Source organism: Lithobates pipiens, unplaced genomic scaffold (assembly GCF_037356315.1).
Source record: "Lithobates pipiens isolate NorthernLeopardFrog02 unplaced genomic scaffold, aLitPip1_a1.2 Scaffold_3, whole genome shotgun sequence".
Classification (NCBI taxonomy): domain Eukaryota; kingdom Metazoa; phylum Chordata; class Amphibia; order Anura; family Ranidae; genus Lithobates; species Lithobates pipiens.
This window is the reverse complement of record NW_027507790.1, coordinates 268,048,727-268,068,099: the sequence shown is the minus strand read 5'-3', so window position 1 is coordinate 268,068,099 and position 19,373 is coordinate 268,048,727.

Below are 19,373 nucleotides of genomic sequence, written 5' to 3'. Positions count from 1 at the left end.
TCCTTTTTTTTTTCAGTTTTTTTTCACTTGTGTTTTTTTCATTTGTTTCATTATTATAATTTTTCACTTTAGTTTCATTACTAACTCCTCTTACTTCACCACACATATATAAATAAATATATATACATGTCCATACATATATCTTGCACCACTCTTTCTCCCATTTACTCCTCTTCTTCCTGTTTCCATTGTATTTAGTTCTGTGTCCTCACAATATTATGGTCCCCCCGCATTGGTCCGTGCCTTATTAGTTCCTATGCCTGTATATTGGTTCCGGCATCCCCGCCCCCTTCCCCTCCCCTGTGTGCTATTTATACCCCTGCCCTGATTCCAAGAGCCCAGCTTGATAAAGGAGCGCAGCCGTCCTGTCATACACGGTCTTGCCAGCTCAAGAAACGCGTTGCAGGCCCTGTGACATCATCTCCCGTCACCCGGAGTTCCTCGTGCGTTCCACGCCTCGGACTAACGCTCACGGCTCTACATCGGCCGGCTCTGCACATCTAATACAGCCCCCAGGAGCGGACACACGCCAACAGGACTCCCCCAGCGCAAGGGATACAGATGACACATCGAGGGTCTCCCTCCGGTTTGGAATCTTTACATTGCCTGTTAATGTACTACTTAATGTGAGTGTTTTTAACCACCTGTGCATTAAATAAGAATTTTACAGTCTACACTCAGAGGCGCCTCTCTCTCTTATCTTTACAGTATTAATTGGGAACCTGTTTCAGTTTCCACTGGATGGCTGCCGTGTTTGGACCGTACTTTTACCCCCCTGAGAGTTTTTACCACCCCCTCCGAGAGTGATTAACCCCTTCCCTGTCGGATTTTAGACCTAGTTAAGGAAGGGGTCCTCTCCTTACTTCCGCCCCTTTCACTCCCATCCCCCCATCCCTTTCCATTCCCCCTCTTGTGCTGATTGCACCTATAGCATTATTACTTGCAGCATTATCATTATGCCTTTTAAATAAGTTTTTTAAATATTGTGTTTATTAAGTGTTTTTCACTTCTTGAAAAATAGTGATAGGCGGGTGGGTGTTTTTATGAGCGCCATAATACTTGTATATGAAAATTGACAATAATGCTGTCCAGCAATGTCAATTGTCAATAACGACCTCTAGTGACAAAAATTGTCGATAACAACATCCAGCGATGTCAATTATTGATAACGCTGTCAAGCGTCAAAAATTGACGTTACGGCTGTCCAGAGACAAAAATTGTCGATAACGACCTCCAGCACTGAAAATTGACAATAATGCCGTCCAGCGATGTCAATTGTTGATAACGCCGTGCAGCGACAAAAATTGACGATAACGCCATCCAGCATCAAAAATTGTCGATAACGCTATCCAGCGATGTCAATTGTCAATAACGACCTCAAGCAATGAAAACTGACAATAATGCAGTCCAGCGATGTCAACTGTCGATAACGCCGTCCAGCGATGTCAATTGTTAACGACCTCCAGTGAAAAAAAAAAGTCAATAACGACTTCCAGCAACGAAAAATCTCAATAACGGCGTCCAGCGATGTCAATTGTTGATAACGCCGTCCAGTGACAAAAATTGTTGGTAACACTGCCCAGCGACAAAAATTGACAATAATGACGTCCAGCAACTAAAATTGTCAATAACGCCGTCAAGCGATGTCAATCGTTGATAACGCTGTCCAGTGACAAAAATTATCGATAACGCCGTCCAGTGATTTCAATTGTCGATAATAACCTCAAGCAACGAAGATTGTCAATAACGCCGTCCAGCGATGTCAATTGTCAATAATTGACCTCCAGCGTAAAAAATTGTCAATAACGACTTCCAGCAATGAAAATTCTCAATAACACCGTCCAGCGATGTCAATTGTCGATAACACCGTCCAGCGATGTCAATTGTCAATAATGACCTCCAGCAATGAAAATTGTCACTAACTCCATCCAGCGATGTCAATTGTTAATGGCCTCCAGCAATGAACATTGTCAATAACGGCGTCCAGATATGTCAATTGTCATTAACGACCTCCAGTGACAAAAATTGTCAATAATGACTTTCAGCAACAAAAAAATTCTCAATAACGCCGTCCAGCGATGTCAATTGTTGATAACAACCTCCAGCGACAAAAATTGTCAATGACGACTTCCAGCAATGAAAAATCTCAATAACGGCGTCCAGCGATGTCAATTGTCAATAATGACCTCCAGCAATGAATATTGTCACTAACTCCATCCAGCGATGTCAATTGTTAACGGCCTCCAGCAATGAAAATTGTCAATAACGGCGTCCAGAGATGTCAATTGTCGATAATTGACCTACAGCGACAAAAATTGTCAATAATGACTTCCAGCAATGAAAATTCTCAATAACGCCGTCCAGCGACAAAAATTGTCGATAATGACGTCCAGCAATGTCAATTGTCCATAACGCCGTCCAGCGATGTCAATTGTCCATAACGACCTCCAGCAGTGAAAATTTACAATAATGCCGCCCAGCGACCTCCAGTGATGTCAATTTTCAATAATGCCATCCAGCGATGTCAATTGTCGATAACGCCGTCTAGTGAAAAAAAATTAATAACGACTTCCAGCAACGAAAAATCTCAATAACGCCGTCCAGCGATGTCAATTGTTGATACTGGGGTATACTACAACAAGACCCCCACCTGAAACCTATTCTTCCCTCCCGGCCCAAAACAACATACCGTAGGGCGCCCAATCCTTAAGAGTAAAATTGCTCCTAGTAAATTAAAAACTACTCCCATGTCTATCACGGTACCTACCCTCATCCCTCTTGTGGGAATGTACCGGTGTCATAAGAAACTGTGCAAAATGTGCATCTTTGTGGAACATGGTCAGAAGTCTTTCCACACCAAAGGCACTACCTATAGTCTGAGGGACTTTTATAATTGTTCCTCAGATTATGTGGTATATGGCCTTACTTGCCCCTGCGGTCTTATCTATGTTGGCCGAACTATCCGGCCGGCTAGACAAAGGTTTGGGGAACACAGGCGGTCGATCGAAGGCAAAACTGACCCACACAGTGTCCCCAGACATTTTGTCACTGCACACCATGGGTCCACCTCTGGCCTCAGGGTTTGGGTCATAGAACAAATTCCCAGCTCTCTTCCCCAAGCTGAATGCTTCAAAAAACTTTGCGCCAGGGAAACTTACTGGATCTACTGCCTAGACACCTTAGCGCCTGGTGGAATTAACGAAAATATTGAGATTTCGACTATTCTTTGATTCCTCCTCTTTCTATAATTACTTGTTATTATATATATATATATATATATATATATATATGTATTTATTTTTTCCCTTTTATACAGTTGGCTTTACAGGAATAGTATATATTTCGTTGTCAAGTATCCTTTGTATCTTGCTAATATTTACGAATTCCCACCCACTTTCATCCATTTTTCTTTTTCATATATTTTATTTTTTATTATTATTATTATTTTTATTTTTTATTATTTTTATATTTATTTTAATTTTTATTTATTCTTTTTTTAATTTTTATATTTATATAAATTTTTATTTCCACATCCATCATTTTTATTTTTATTTCTTCTTCATTCTTATATTTTTATTTTTGGTTCCTTTTTTTTTTTTTTCAGTTTTTTTCACTTGTGTTTTTTTCATTTGTTTCATTATTATCATTTTTCACTTTAGTTTCATTACTAACTCCTCTTACTTCACCACACATATATAAATAAATATATATACATGTCCATACATATATCTTGCACCACACTTTCTCCCATTTACTCCTCTTATTCCTGTTTCCATTATATTTAGTTCTGTGTCCTCACATTATTATGGCCCCCCCGCATTGGTCCGTGCCCTATTAGTTCCTATGCCTGTATATTGGTTCCGGCATCCCCGCCCCCTTCCCCTCCCCTGTGTGCTATTTATACCCCTGCCCTGATTCCAAGAGCCCAGCTTGATAAAGGAGCGCAGCCGTCCTGTCATACACGGTCTTGCCAGCTCAAGAAACGCGTTGCATGCCCTGTGACGTCATCTCCCGTCGCCTCGAGTTCCTCGTGCGTTCCTCCAGCGAAGTCAATTGTCGATAATGACTTCCAGCAAAAAATCTCAATAACGACGTCCAGCGATGTCAATTGTCGATAACGCCGTCCAGCGATGTCAATTGTTGATAACGCTGTCCAGTGGCAAAAATGATCGATAACGCCGTCCAGTGATTTCAATTGTCGATAATGACCTCAAGCAACGAAGATTGTCAATAATGCCGTGCAGCGATGTCAATTGTTAATGGCCTCCAGCAATGAACATTGTCAATAACGGCGTCCAGATATGTCAATTGTCATTAACGACCTCCAGTGACAAAAATTGTCAATAATGACTTTCAGCAACAAAAAAATTCTCAATAACGCCGTCCAGCGATGTCAATTGTCGATAACAACCTCCAGCAATGAAAATTGACAATAATGCCATCCAGCGATGTCAATTGTCGATAACACCATCCAGCGATGTCAATTGTCGTTAACAAACTCCAGTGAAAAAAATAGTCAATAACGACTTCCAGCGACGAAAAATCTCAATAACGCCGTTCAGCGATGTCAATTGTCAATAATGACCTCCAGCAACGAAAATTGTCACTAACTCCATCCAGCGATATCAATTGTTAGCGGCCTCCAGCAATGAAAATTGTCAATAATGGCGTCCAGAGATGTCGATTGTCATTAACGACCTCCAGTGACAAAAATTGTCAATAATGACTTTCAGCAACAAAAAAATTCTCAATAACGACCTCCAGCAATGACAATTGTCGATAACCATCTCCAGTGAAAAAAATAGTCAATAACGACTTCCAGCAAAAAATCTCAATAACGACGTCCAACGATGTCAATTGTTGATAACGCCGTCCAGCGATGTCAGTTGTCGATAACGACCTCCAGTGACAAAAATTGTCGCTAACGCCGCCCAGTGACAAAAATTGTCGATAATGACGTCCAGCAACGAAAATTGTCAATAACGCCATCCAGCAATGTCAATTTTCGATAAAGCCGTCCAGTGATGTCAATCGTTGATAACGCTGTCCAGCGACAAAAATTTACGTTACGGCTGTCCAGAGACAAAAATTGTCAATAACGCCATCCAGCGATGTCAATTTTCAATTGTTGATAACGCCGTCCAGTGAAAAAAAAAGTCAATAACGACTTCCAGCAACGAAAAATCTCAATAATGACGTCCAGCGATGTCAATTGTTGATAACGCCGTCCAGCGACAAAAATTGACGATAACGGCACCCAGCATCAAATATTGTCGATATCGACATCCAGCGATGTCAATAATGACCTCCAGCAATGAACAATAATGCCGTCCAGCGATGTCAATTGTCGATAACGCCGTCCAGCGATGTCAATTGTCGATAACGAAAAATCTCAATAATGACACCCAGGAATGAAAATTGACAATAACGCCGTCCAGCGATGTCAATTGTCGATAATTGACCTACAGCGACAAAAATTGACGTTACGGCTGTCCAGAGACAAAAATTGTCTATTAATATTAATATATATATATATAAAATTATATATATATATATATATATATATATATATATATATATATATATATATATATATATATATATATATATATATATATATATATATATATATATATTTTTTTTTTTTTTTTTTTTTTCCCTTTCATACAGTTGGCTTTACAGGAATAGTATATATTCCGTTGTCAAGTATCCTTTGTATCCATCTTGCTAATATTTACGAATTCCCACCCACTTTCATCCATTTTTCCTTTTTCATATATATTTTTTTTTAATTATTATTATTATTATTTTTTTTATTATTATTATTATTTTTATATTTATTTTAATTTTTATTTATTCTTTTTTTATTTTTATATATATTTTTATTTTTATTTCCACATCCATCATTTTCATTTTTATTTCTTCTTCATTCTTATATTTTTATTTTTAGTTCCTTTTTTTTTTTCTGTTTTTTTTCACTTGTGTTTTTTTCATTTGTTTCATTATTATCATTTTTCACTTTAGTTTCATTACTAACTCCTCTTACTTCACCACACATATATAAATAAATATATATACATGTCCATACATATATCTTGCACCACTCTTTCTCCCATTTACTCCTCTTCTTCCTGTTTCCATTGTATTTAGTTCTGTGTCCTCACAATATTATGGTCCCCCCGCATTGGTCCGTGCCTTATTAGTTCCTATGCCTGTATATTGGTTCCGGCATCCCCACCCCCTTCCCCTCCCCTGTGTGCTATTTATACCCCTGCCCTGATTCCAAGAGCCCAGCTTGATAAAGGAGCGCAGCCGTCCTGTCATACACGGTCTTGCCAGCTCAAGAAACGCGTTGCATGCCCTGTGACGTCATCTCCCGTCGCCCGGAGTTCCTCGTGCGTTCCACGCCTCGGACTAACGCTCATGTCTCTACATCGGCCGGCTCTACACATCTAATACAGCTAATGTTGTCTAATGTTGTCGATAACAACATGCAGCGATGTCAATTGTTGATAACGCTGTCAAGCGGCAAAAATTGACGTTACGGCTGTCCAGAGACAAAAATTGTCGATAACGACCTCCAGCGATGTCAGTTTTCAATAACGACCTCTAGTGACAAAAATTGTCGATAACAACATCCAGCGATGTCAATTGTTGATAACGCCGCGCAGCGACAAAAATTGACGATAACGCCATCCAGCATCAAAAATTGTCGATAACGCTATCCAGTGATGTCAATTGTCGATAACGACATCGAGCAATGAAAATTGACGATAACGCCATCCAGCATCAAAAATTGTCGATAACGCCGTCCAGAGATGTCAATTGTCGATAACCACCTCCAGTGAAAAAAATAGTCAATAACGACTTCCAGCATAAATCTCAATAACGACGTCCAGCGATGTCAGTTGTCAATAATGACCTCCAGTGACAAAAATTGGCGATAACAACATCCAGCGATGTCAATTGTTGATAACGCTGTCAAGCGACAAAAATTGACGTTACGGCTGTCCAGAGACAAAAATTGTCGATAACGACCTCCAGCGATGTCAATTTTCAATAACGCCGTCCAGCGATGTCAATTGTTGATAACGCCGTGCAGCGGCAAAAATTGACGATAACGACATCCAGCATCAAAAATTGTCGATAACGCTATCCAGCGATGTCAATTGTCGATAACGACCTCAAGCAATGAAAATTGACAATAATGCCGTCCAGCAAAGTCAACTGTCGATAACGCCGTCCAGCGATGTCAATTGTCGATAACAACCTCCAGTGAAAAAATTAGTCAATAACGACTTCCAGCAACGAAAAATCCCAATAACGCCGTCCAGCGATGTCAATTGTTGATAACGCCGTCCAGCGATGTCAATTGTCGATAACGACCTCCAGTGACAAAAATTGTTGGTAACACTGCCCAGCGACAAAAATTGACAATAATGACGTCCAGCAACTAAAATTGTCAATAACGCCGTCCAGCGATGTCAATTTTCGATAAAGCCGTCCAGCGATGTCAATCGTTGATAACGCTGCCAGTGACAAAAATGATCGATAACGCCGTCCAGTGATTTAAATTGTCGATAATGACCTCAAGCAACAAAGATTGTCAATAACGCCGTCCAGCGATGTCAATTGTCGTTAACGACCTCCAGTGAAAAAAATAGTCAATAACAACTTCCAGCGACGAAAAATCTCAATAACGGCGTCCAGCGATGTCAATTGTTGATAACGCCGTCCAGCGATGTCAATTGTCAATAATGACCTCCAGCAACGAAAATTGGCACTAACTCCATCCAGCGATGTCAATTGTTAACGGCCTCCAGCAATGAAAATTGTCAATAACGGCGTCCAGAGATGTCAATTGTCGATAATTGACCTACAGCGACAAAAATTGTCAATAACGACTTCCAGCAATGAAAATTCTCAATAACGCCGTCCAGCGACAAAAATTGACGATAACGCCATCCAGCATCAAAAATTGTCGATAATGACGTCCAGCGATGTCAATTGTCCATAACGACCTCCAGCAGTGAAAATTGACAATAATGCCGTCCAGCGATGTCAATTGTCAATAACGACCTCTAGTGAAAAAAATTGTCCAGTGATTCAGTGATGTCAATTGTTGATAACGCTGTCAAGAGGAAAAAATTTATGTTACGGCTGTCCAGAGACAAAAATTGTCGATAACGACCTCCAGTGATGTAAATTTTCAATAACGCCGTCCAGCGATGTCAATTGTTGATAACGCCGTGCAGCGACAAAAACTGACGATAACGCCATCCAGCATCAAAAATTGTCAATAACGCTATCCAGCGATGTCAATTGTCGATAACGACATCAAGCAATGAAAATTGACAATAATGCCGTCCAGTGATGTCAATTGTCGATAACGCCGTCCAGCAATGTCAATTGTCGATAACGACCTCCAATGAAAAAAAATTAATGACGACTTCCAGCATCAAAAAATCTCAATAACGCCGTCCAGCGATGTCAATTGTTGATACTGCTGTCCAGCGACAAAAATTGACGATAACGCCATCCAGCATCAAATATTGTCGATAACGCCATCCAGCGCTGTCAATAAACGACCTCCAGCAATGAAAAGTGACAATAATGCCGTCCAGCGATGTCAATTGTCGATAATGCCTTCCAGCGATGTCAATTGTCAATAACGACCTCTAGTGACAAAAATTGTCGATAACAACATCCAGCGATGTCAATTGTTGATAACGGCGCGCAGCGACAAAAATTGACGATAAAGCCATCCAGCATCAAAAATTGTCGATAACGCCGTCCAGAGATGTCAATTGTCGATAACCACCTCCAGTGAAAAAAATAGTCAATAACGACTTCCAGCAAAAAATCTCAATAACGACGTCCAACGATGTCAGTTGTCAATAACGACCTCCAGTGACAAAAATTGTCGATAACAACATGCAGCGATGTCAATTGTTGATAACGCTGTCAAGCGACAAAAATTGACGTTACGGCTGTCCAGAGACAAAAATTGACGATAACGGCCTCCAGCGATGTCAATTTTCAATAACGCCGTCCAGCGATGTTAATTGTTGATAACGCTGTGCAGCGTCAAAAATTGACGATAACGCCATCCAGCATCAAAAATTGTCGATAACGCTATCCAGCGATGTCAATTGTCGATAACGACATCAAGCAATGAAAATTGACAATAATGCCGTCCAGCGATGTCAATTGTCGATAACGCCGTCCAGCGATGTCAATTGTCGATAACGACTTCCAGCAACAAATCTCAATAACGACCTCCAGCGATGTCAATTGTTGATAACACCGTCCAGCGTCAAAAATTGACGATAATGCCATCCAGCATCAAATATTGTCGATAACGCCATCCAGCGATGTCAATTGTCGATAACGAACTCCAGCAATGAAAATTGACAATAATGCCGTCCAGCGATGTCAATTGTCGATAACGCCGTCCAGCGATGTCAATTGTCGATAACCACCTTCAGTGAAAAAAATTGTCAATAACGACTTCCAGCAAAAAATCTCAATAACGACGTCCAGCGATGTCAGTTGTCGATAACAACCTCCAGTAACAAAAATTGTCGATAACGCCGCCCAGCAACAAAAATTGACGATAATGACGTCCAGCAACGAAAATTGTCAATAACGCTGTCCAGCGATGTCAATTGTCAAGAACGACCTCTAGTGACAAAAATTGTCGATAACAACATCCAGCGATGTCAATTGTTGATAACGCTGTCAAGCGACAAAAATTTACGTTACGGCTGTCCAGAGACAAAAATTGACGATAACGGCCTCCAGCGATGTCAATTTTCAATAACGCCGTCCAGCGATGTCAATTGTTGATAACGCTGTGCAGCGTCAAAAATTGACGATAACGCCATCCAGCATCAAAAATTGTCGATAACGCTATCCAGCGATGTCAATTGTCGATAACGACATCAAGCAATGAAAATTGACAATAATGCCGTCCAGCGAAGTCAATTGTCAATAACGCCGTCCAGCGAAGTCAATTGTCGATAACGACTTCCAGCAACAAATCTCAATAACGACCTCCAGCGATGTCAATTGTTGATAACGGCGTCCAGCGATGTCAATTGTTGATAACACCGTCCAGCGTCAAAAATTGACGATAATGCCATCCAGCATCAAATATTGTCGATAACGCCATCCAGCGATGTCAATTGTCAATAACGACCTCTAGTGACAAAAATTGTTGATAACAACATCCAGCGATGTCAATTGTTGATAACGCTGTCAAGCGACAAAAATTGACGTTACGGCTGTCCAGAGACAAAAATTGTCTATTAATATTATTATATGTTGTTATTATATATATATATATATATATATATATATATATATATATATATATATATATATATATATATATATATATATATAATTATATATATATATATTTTTTTTTTCCCTTTCATACAGTTGGCTTTACAGGAATAGTATATATTCCGTTGTCAAGTATCCTTTGTATCCATCTTGCTAATATTTACGAATTCCCACCCACTTTCATCCATTTTTCCTTTTTCGTATATTTTTTTTTTTATTATTATTATTATTATTATTATTATTTTTTTTTTTTTTTTTATTATTATTATTATTTTTATATTTATTTTAATTTTTATTTATTCTTTTTTTATTTTTATATTTATATATATTTTTATTTCCACATCCATCATTTTCATTTTTATTTCTTCTTCATTCTTATATTTTTATTTTTAGTTCCTTTTTTTTTCAGTTTTTTTTCACTTGTGTTTTTTTCATTTGTTTCATTATTATCATTTTTCACTTTAGTTTCATTACTAACTCCTCTTACTTCACCACACATATATAAATAAATATATATACATGTCCATACATATATCTTGCACCACTCTTTCTCCCATTTACTCCTCTTCTTCCTGTTTCCATTGTATTTAGTTCTGTGTCCTCACATTATTATGGTCCCCCCGCATTGGTCCGTGCCTTATTAGTTCCTATGCCTGTATATTGGTTCCGGCATCCCCGCCCCCTTCCCCTCCCCTGTGTGCTATTTATACCCCTGCCCTGATTCCAAGAGCCCAGCTTGATAAAGGAGCGCAGCCGTCCTGTCATACACGGTCTTGCCAGCTCAAGAAACGCGTTGCAGGCCCTGTGACATCATCTCCCGTCACCCGGAGTTCCTCGTGCGTTCCACGCCTCGGACTAACGCTCACGGCTCTACATCGGCCGGCTCTGCACATCTAATACAGCCCCCAGGAGCGGACACACGCCAACAGGACTCCCCCAGCGCAAGGGATACAGATGACACATCGAGGGTCTCCCTCCGGTTTGGAATCTTTACATTGCCTGTTAATGTACTACTTACTGTGAGTGTTTTTAACCACCTGTGCATTAAATAAGAATTTTACAGTCTACACTCAGAGGCGCCTCTCTCTCTTATCTTTACAGTATTAATTGGGAACCTGTTTCAGTTTCCACTGGATGGCTGCCGTGTTTGGACCGTACTTTTACCCCCCTGAGAGTTTTTACCACCCCCTCCGAGAGTGATTAACCCCTTCCCTGTCGGATTTTAGACCTAGTTAAGGAAGGGGTCCTCTCCTTACTTCCGCCCCTTTCACTCCCATCCCCCCATCCCTTTCCATTCCCCCTCTTGTGCTGATTGCACCTATAGCATTATTACTTGCAGCATTATCATTATGCCTTTTAAATAAGTTTTTTAAATATTGTGTTTATTAAGTGTTTTTCACTTCTTGAAAAATAGTGATAGGCGGGTGGGTGTTTTTATGAGCGCCATAATACTTGTATATGAAAATTGACAATAATGCTGTCCAGCAATGTCAATTGTCAATAATGACCTCTAGTGACAAAAATTGTCGATAACAACATCCAGCGATGTCAATTATTGATAACGCTGTCAAGCGTCAAAAATTGACGTTACGGCTGTCCAGAGACAAAAATTGTCGATAACGACCTCCAGCACTGAAAATTGACAATAATGCCGTCCAGCGATGTCAATTGTTGATAATGCCGTGCAGCGACAAAAATTGACGATAACGCCATCCAGCATCAAAAATTGTCGATAACGCTATCCAGCGATGCCAATTGTCGATAACGACCTCAAGCAATGAAAACTGACAATAATGCCGTCCAGCGATGTCAACTGTCGATAACGCCGTCCAGCGATGTCAATTGTTAACGACCTCCAGTGAAAAAAAAAAGTCAATAACGACTTCCAGCAACGAAAAATCTCAATAACGGCGTCCAGCGATGTCAATTGTTGATAACGCCGTCCAGTGACAAAAATTGTTGGTAACACTGCCCAGCGACAAAAATTGACAATAATGACGTCCAGCAACTAAAATTGTCAATAACGCTGTCAAACGATGTCAATCGTTGATAACGCTGTCCAGTGACAAAAATTATCGATAACGCCGTCCAGTGATTTCAATTGTCGATAATAACCTCAAGCAACGAAGATTGTCAATAACGCCGTCCAGCGATGTCAATTGTCAATAATTTACCTCCAGCGTAAAAAATTGTCAATAACGACTTCCAGCAATGAAAATTCTCAATAACACTGTCCAGCGATGTCAATTGTTGATAACACCGTCCAGCGATGTCAATTGTCAATAATGACCTCCAGCAATGAAAATTGTCACTAACTCCATCCAGCGATGTCAATTGTTAATGGCCTCCAGCAATGAACATTGTCAATAACGGCGTCCAGATATGTCAATTGTCATTAACGACCTCCAGTGACAAAAATTGTCAATAATGACTTTCAGCAACAAAAAAATTCTCAATAACGCCGTCCAGCGATGTCAATTGTTGATAACAACCTCCAGCGACAAAAATTGTCAATGACGACTTCCAGCAATGAAAAATCTCAATAACGGCGTCCAGCGATGTCAATTGTCAATAATGACCTCCAGCAACGAATATTGTCACTAACTCCATCCAGCGATGTCAATTGTTAACGGCCTCCAGCAATGAAAATTGTCAATAACGGCGTCCAGAGATGTCAATTGTCGATAATTGACCTACAGCGACAAAAATTGTCAATAATGACTTCCAGCAATGAAAATTCTCAATAACGCCGTCCAGCGACAAAAATTGTCGATAATGACGTCCAGCAATGTCAATTGTCCATAACGACCTCCAGCAGTGAAAATTTACAATAATGCCGTCCAGCGACAAAAATTGTCGATAACAACCTCCAGTGATGTCAATTTTCAATAATGCCATCCAGCGATGTCAATTGTCGATAACGCCATCTAGTGAAAAAAAATTAATAACGACTTCCAGCAACGAAAAATCTCAAAAAACCGTCCAGCGATGTCAATTGTTGATACTGGGGTATACTACAACAAGACCCCCACCTGAAACCTATTCTTCCCTCCCGGCCCAAAACAACATACCGTAGGGCGCCCAATCCTTAAGAGTAAAATTGCTCCTAGTAAATTAAAAACGACTCCCATGTCTATCACGGTACCTACCCTCATCCCTCTTGTGGGAATGTACCGGTGTCATAAGAAACTGTGCAAAATGTGCATCTTTGTGGAACATGGTCAGAAGTCTTTCCACACCAAAGGCACTACCTATAGTCTGAGGGACTTTTATAATTCTTCCTCAGATTATGTGGTATATGGCCTTACTTGCCCCTGCGGTCTTATCTATGTTGGCCGAACTATCCGGCCGGCTAGACAAAGGTTTGGGGAACACAGGCGGTCGATCGAAGGCAAAACTGACCCACACAGTGTCCCCAGACATTTTGTCACTGCACACCATGGGTCCACCTCTGGCCTCAGGGTTTGGGTCATAGAACAAATTCCCAGCTCTCTTCCCCAAGCTGAATGCTTCAAAAAACTTTGCGCCAGGGAAACTTACTGGATCTACTGCCTAGACACCTTAGCGCCTGGTGGAATTAACGAAAATATTGAGATTTCGACTATTCTTTGATTCCTCCTCTTTCTATAATTACTTGTTATATATATATATGTATTTATTTTTTCCCTTTTATACAGTTGGCTTTACAGGAATAGTATATATTTCGTTGTCAAGTATCCTTTGTATCTTGCTAATATTTACGAATTCCCACCCACTTTCATCCATTTTTCTTTTTCATATATTTTATTTTTTATTATTATTATTATTTTTATTTTTTATTATTTTTATATTTATTTTAATTTTTATTTATTCTTTTTTTAATTTTTATATTTATATAAATTTTTATTTCCACATCCATCATTTTTATTTTTATTTCTTCTTCATTCTTATATTTTTATTTTTAGTTCCTTTTTTTTTTTTTTTCTGTTTTTTTCACTTGTGTTTTTTTCATTTGTTTCATTATTATCATTTTTCACTTTAGTTTCATTACTAACTCCTCTTACTTCACCACACATATATAAATAAATATATATACATGTCCATACATATATCTTGCACCACACTTTCTCCCATTTACTCCTCTTATTCCTGTTTCCATTATATTTAGTTCTGTGTCCTCACAATATTATGGTCCCCCCGCATTGGTCCGTGCCCTATTAGTTCCTATGCCTGTATATTGGTTCCGGCATCCCCGCCCCCTTCCCCTCCCCTGTGTGCTATTTATACCCCTGCCCTGATTCCAAGAGCCCAGCTTGATAAAGGAGCGCAGCCGTCCTGTCATACACGGTCTTGCCAGCTCAAGAAACACGTTGCATGCCCTGTGACGTCATCTCCCGTCGCCTCGAGTTCCTCGTGCGTTCCTCCAGCGAAGTCAATTGTCGATAATGACTTCCAGCAAAAAATCTCAATAACGACGTCCAGCGATGTCAATTGTCGATAACGCCATCCAGCGATGTCAATTGTTGATAACGCTGTCCAGTGGCAAAAATGATCGATAACGCCGTCCAGTGATTTCAATTGTCGATAATGACCTCAAGCAACGAAGATTGTCAATAATGCCGTGCAGCGATGTCAATTGTTAATCGCCTCCAGCAATGAACATTGTCAATAACGGCGTCCAGATATGTCAATTGTCATTAACGACCTCCAGTGACAAAAATTGTCAATAATGACTTTCAGCAACAAAAAAATTCTCAATAACGCCGTCCAGCGATGTCAATTGTCGATAACAACCTCCAGCAATGAAAATTGACAATAATGCCATCCAGCGATGTCAATTGTCGATAACACCATCCAGCGATGTCAATTGTCGTTAACAAACTCCAGTGAAAAAAATAGTCAATAACGACTTCCAGCGACGAAAAATCTCAATAACGCCGTTCAGCGATGTCAATTGTCAATAATGACCTCCAGCAACGAAAATTGTCACTAACTCCATCCAGCGATATCAATTGTTAGCGGCCTCCAGCAATGAAAATTGTCAATAACGGCGTCCAGAGATGTCGATTGTCATTAACGACCTCCAGTGACAAAAATTGTCAATAATGACTTTCAGCAACAAAAAAATTCTCAATAACGCCGTCCAGCGATGTCAATTTTCGATAACGACCTCCAGCAATGACAATTGTCGATAACCATCTCCAGTGAAAAAAATAGTCAATAACGACTTCCAGCAAAAAATCTCAATAACGACGTCCAACGATGTCAATTGTTGATAACGCCGTCCAGCGATGTCAGTTGTCGATAACGACCTCCAGTGACAAAAATTGTCGCTAACGCCGCCCAGTGACAAAAATTGTCGATAATGACGTCCAGCAACGAAAATTGTCAATAACGCCGTCCAGCAATGTCAATTTTCGATAAAGCCGTCCAGTGATGTCAATCGTTGATAACGCTGTCCAGCGACAAAAATTTACGTTACGGCTGTCCAGAGACAAAAATTGTCAATAACGCCATCCAGCGATGTCAATTTTCAATTGTTGATAACGCCGTCTAGTGAAAAAAAAGTCAATAACGACTTCCAGCAACGAAAAATCTCAATAATGACGTCCAGCGATGTCAATTGTTGATAACGCCGTCCAGCGACAAAAATTGACGATAACGCCACCCAGCATCAAATATTGTCGATATCGCCATCCAGCGATGTCAATAACGACCTCCAGCAATGAACAATAATGCCGTCCAGCGATGTCAATTGTCGATAACGCCGTCCAGCGATGTCAATTGTCGATAACGAAAAATCTCAATAATGACACCCAGGAATGAAAATTGACAATAACACCGTCCAGCGATGTCAATTGTCGATAATTGACCTACAGCGACAAAAATTGTCAATAACGACTATCAGCAATGAAAATTTTCAATAACGCCGTCCAGCGACAAAAATTGACGATTGACGATAATGCCATCCAGCATCAAAAATTGTCCATAACGCCGTCCAGCGATGTCAATTGTCCATAACAACCTCCAGCAGTGAAAATTGACAATAATGCCGTCCAGCGATGTCAATTGTCGATAACGCCTTCCAGCGATGTCAATTGTCAATAACGACCTCTAGTGACAAAAATTGTCTAAAACAACATCCAGCGATGTCAATTGTTGATAACGCTGTCAAGCGACAAAAATTGACGTTGCGGCTGTCCAGAGACAAAAATTAACGATAACGACCTTCAGCGATGTCAATTTTCAATAACGCCATCCAGCGATGTCAATTGTTGATAACGCCGTGCAGCGACAAAAATTGACGATAACGACATCAAGCAATGAAAATTGACAATAATGCCGTCCAGCGAAGTCAATTGTCGATAACGACTTCCAGCAAAAAATCTCAATAACGACGTCCAACGATATCAATTGTCGATAACGCCGTCCAGTGATGTCAGTTGTCGATAACCAGATGATGCCAACCACTGGCGTACAGGCATAGTGTGAAGGGGAGCAGGAGTTGCCATAGCGACCCCATATTTAGCTCCGGAGGAAGGGGGGTGGGGGCCTGCTTTGTACATGCTGTTTTTTTTCCAAACACAAAATCCTGGAAACGGAATCCAGGTCCAATCCACCTCGTGTCTTTCAGGGCCCCAGCTCAGCTCTGTAATCCAGTCCAGAGCTTCTGGTTTTCGTCTTCTTCTCAGACCGCAGCCCTCCCCTGCTCTTATTGGCTGGTGTTGAGAAGTCTGAGTTAATTAGCAGCCCCAGAGAGGAGCTTCTGTAACCCAGGTAAGGCCCCTTTCACACTGGGGCGGGAGGTGTGTAGGAGGTAAAGAACCGCTATTTTTAGTGGCGCTTTACCATCTGATTTGCGGCGCTATTCGGCTGCTAGCGGGGCGGTTTTACCCCCGCTAGCGGCCGAGAAAGGGTTAAAACCACCACAAAGATTGGAACTCAGATCGGAACTCTGACAGCAATAGTCAGCTTGCTATCAAATTCCGCTTCCCCTGGACAGAAAGGGTCTGGGGTAAGAAGGAAGAGTGAGGATGATTTATACAAAGAGGAGAGCAGTCGGAGAAACAGATGTGCACTGTGGCTGCGTTTGATGGGACAGTGAGCCTGGAATTGATGATTTTTTTTCTGAATTTTTCAGTTTGTTTGTGCCCCCCCCCAAAAAAAATTCAGCACCAACTGCCACTGGGAGGGGGGTAATAATAAATTAGATTAAATAATAGGAGGTGTAATAATAATGTAAAATAAGAGAAGGGTTAACAATAAATATTAAATAATAGGAGGTGTAATAATAAATAAAATAATAGGAGGGGCAATAAAAAAATGATATAAAATAATAGGAAGAGATGATAATGATGATGTGTATACTGATAGATATTTTATAGGTGGTAGGAGTAATAATAATAATAATAATAATAGGGACTGCCGGGAGAATTTCCAGTGTCTAAAAATAATAGAAGGGATATCAATAAATAATGTAAATATTAGGAGGGGATAGAAATGATGAAGATGTAGGAGGGGTAAGAATAAATTATATATATTGTAAGGGATCTTCCCGGGGTAGGGTGTGTTTGGACACAGTTCACAGCAGACTTGGAATTTATAAAGCAGATCTTGGCGTTTATTCGTGGTACAAACAGTCCAGCAAACAAAATATACAGCAACACCGTGCTTTCTAAGTACAACAAAAATAAAAGTCCTAGCCCGGCTGGGCGCTTACTAACAGGTTCTGCTCACCTATCTGACACTTACAAACACAGCGTCTTTCGCCTGGATATCGCAGGGTGAGATTTAGCTCCAGCAGTGGCTGTGCTTGCAGCTTCCTTCAACACACAGATTGTTCATTCCCTGGCTGAGAGCAATCACCTGCAGACCCTGCAGTGCCTTTAGCTTCCCAGGCTAATTAGGATCAAAGCTCACCTGATCCCAAACCCAGAACTGGATCGGGGGATGTGGAATGACAGGTCCCTCTACCAAACCTACCTGCCATTCCATATAAACCCAGGCCCGGCAAAATTAAATAACAACTCAGCAGCATATCGCTGCTGAGAAACAGATCCATCCTGGATTTACCATCTCACACTGTGTAGCAACCTAGGTGAGATGTACACCCCCTCGATCACTTCTCCAGTGACATGTCTACATATCCCCCCCCTCTTTTTCAGACCGGAGGGCTGAGCCTTTTGTCCCCACAGACAACTTACCCTCGACAATGCGTCAGCATTTGCCTGTAATTTCCCTGGCCTGTGTTCCACAGTGAAATTAAAGTTTTGTAGGGAGAGAAACCATCTAGTCACTCTTGCATTTCTCTCCTTGTTTAACTTCATCCATGTTAGGGGGGCATGGTCTGTCACCAACTTGAATTTCCTGCCTAGCAAGTAATACTTTAACGCTTCTAGGGCCCACTTTACTGCCAAACATTCTCGCTCCACAATGGCATAATTTTTCTCGGCCGGGGTTAGTTTTCTACTCAAGTACGTCACTGGATGCTCCTCACCATTCACTACTTGTGAGAGTACTGCACCTAAGCCTGTGTTAGAGGCATCTGTCTGGACCAGAAATTCTCGCCTGAAATCGGGGGTAACTAAGACAGGTGGTTGGCACAAGGCAGACTTAAGGCTTTGGAAAGCCTTCTCGGCCTCTGGGGTCCACGTGACCATTGCTGTCTTTCCGCCCTTTGTCAAGTCAGTTAGTGGAGCAGCAACTGAGGCAAAGTTCGGCACAAATCTACGGTAATACCCCGTAATACCCAGGAAAGCTCTAACCTGTTTCCTTGTCAGGGGTCTAGGCCAATTCTGTATTGCCTCAATTTTATTTAGCTGAGGCTTAATCAACCCTCTCCCAATAATGTAGCCTAGATATTTGGCCTCTTCTAGGGCTAGAGCACACTTCTCGGCATTTATGGTCAACCCCGCATCACTTATGGCATCCAACACGGCCTGTACCTTACAGAGGTGACTTTCCCAATCAGGGCTAAAAATGACCACATCATCGAGGTAGGCAGCTGAGTAATCACGATGTGGTCGCAGAATCAAGTCCATCAA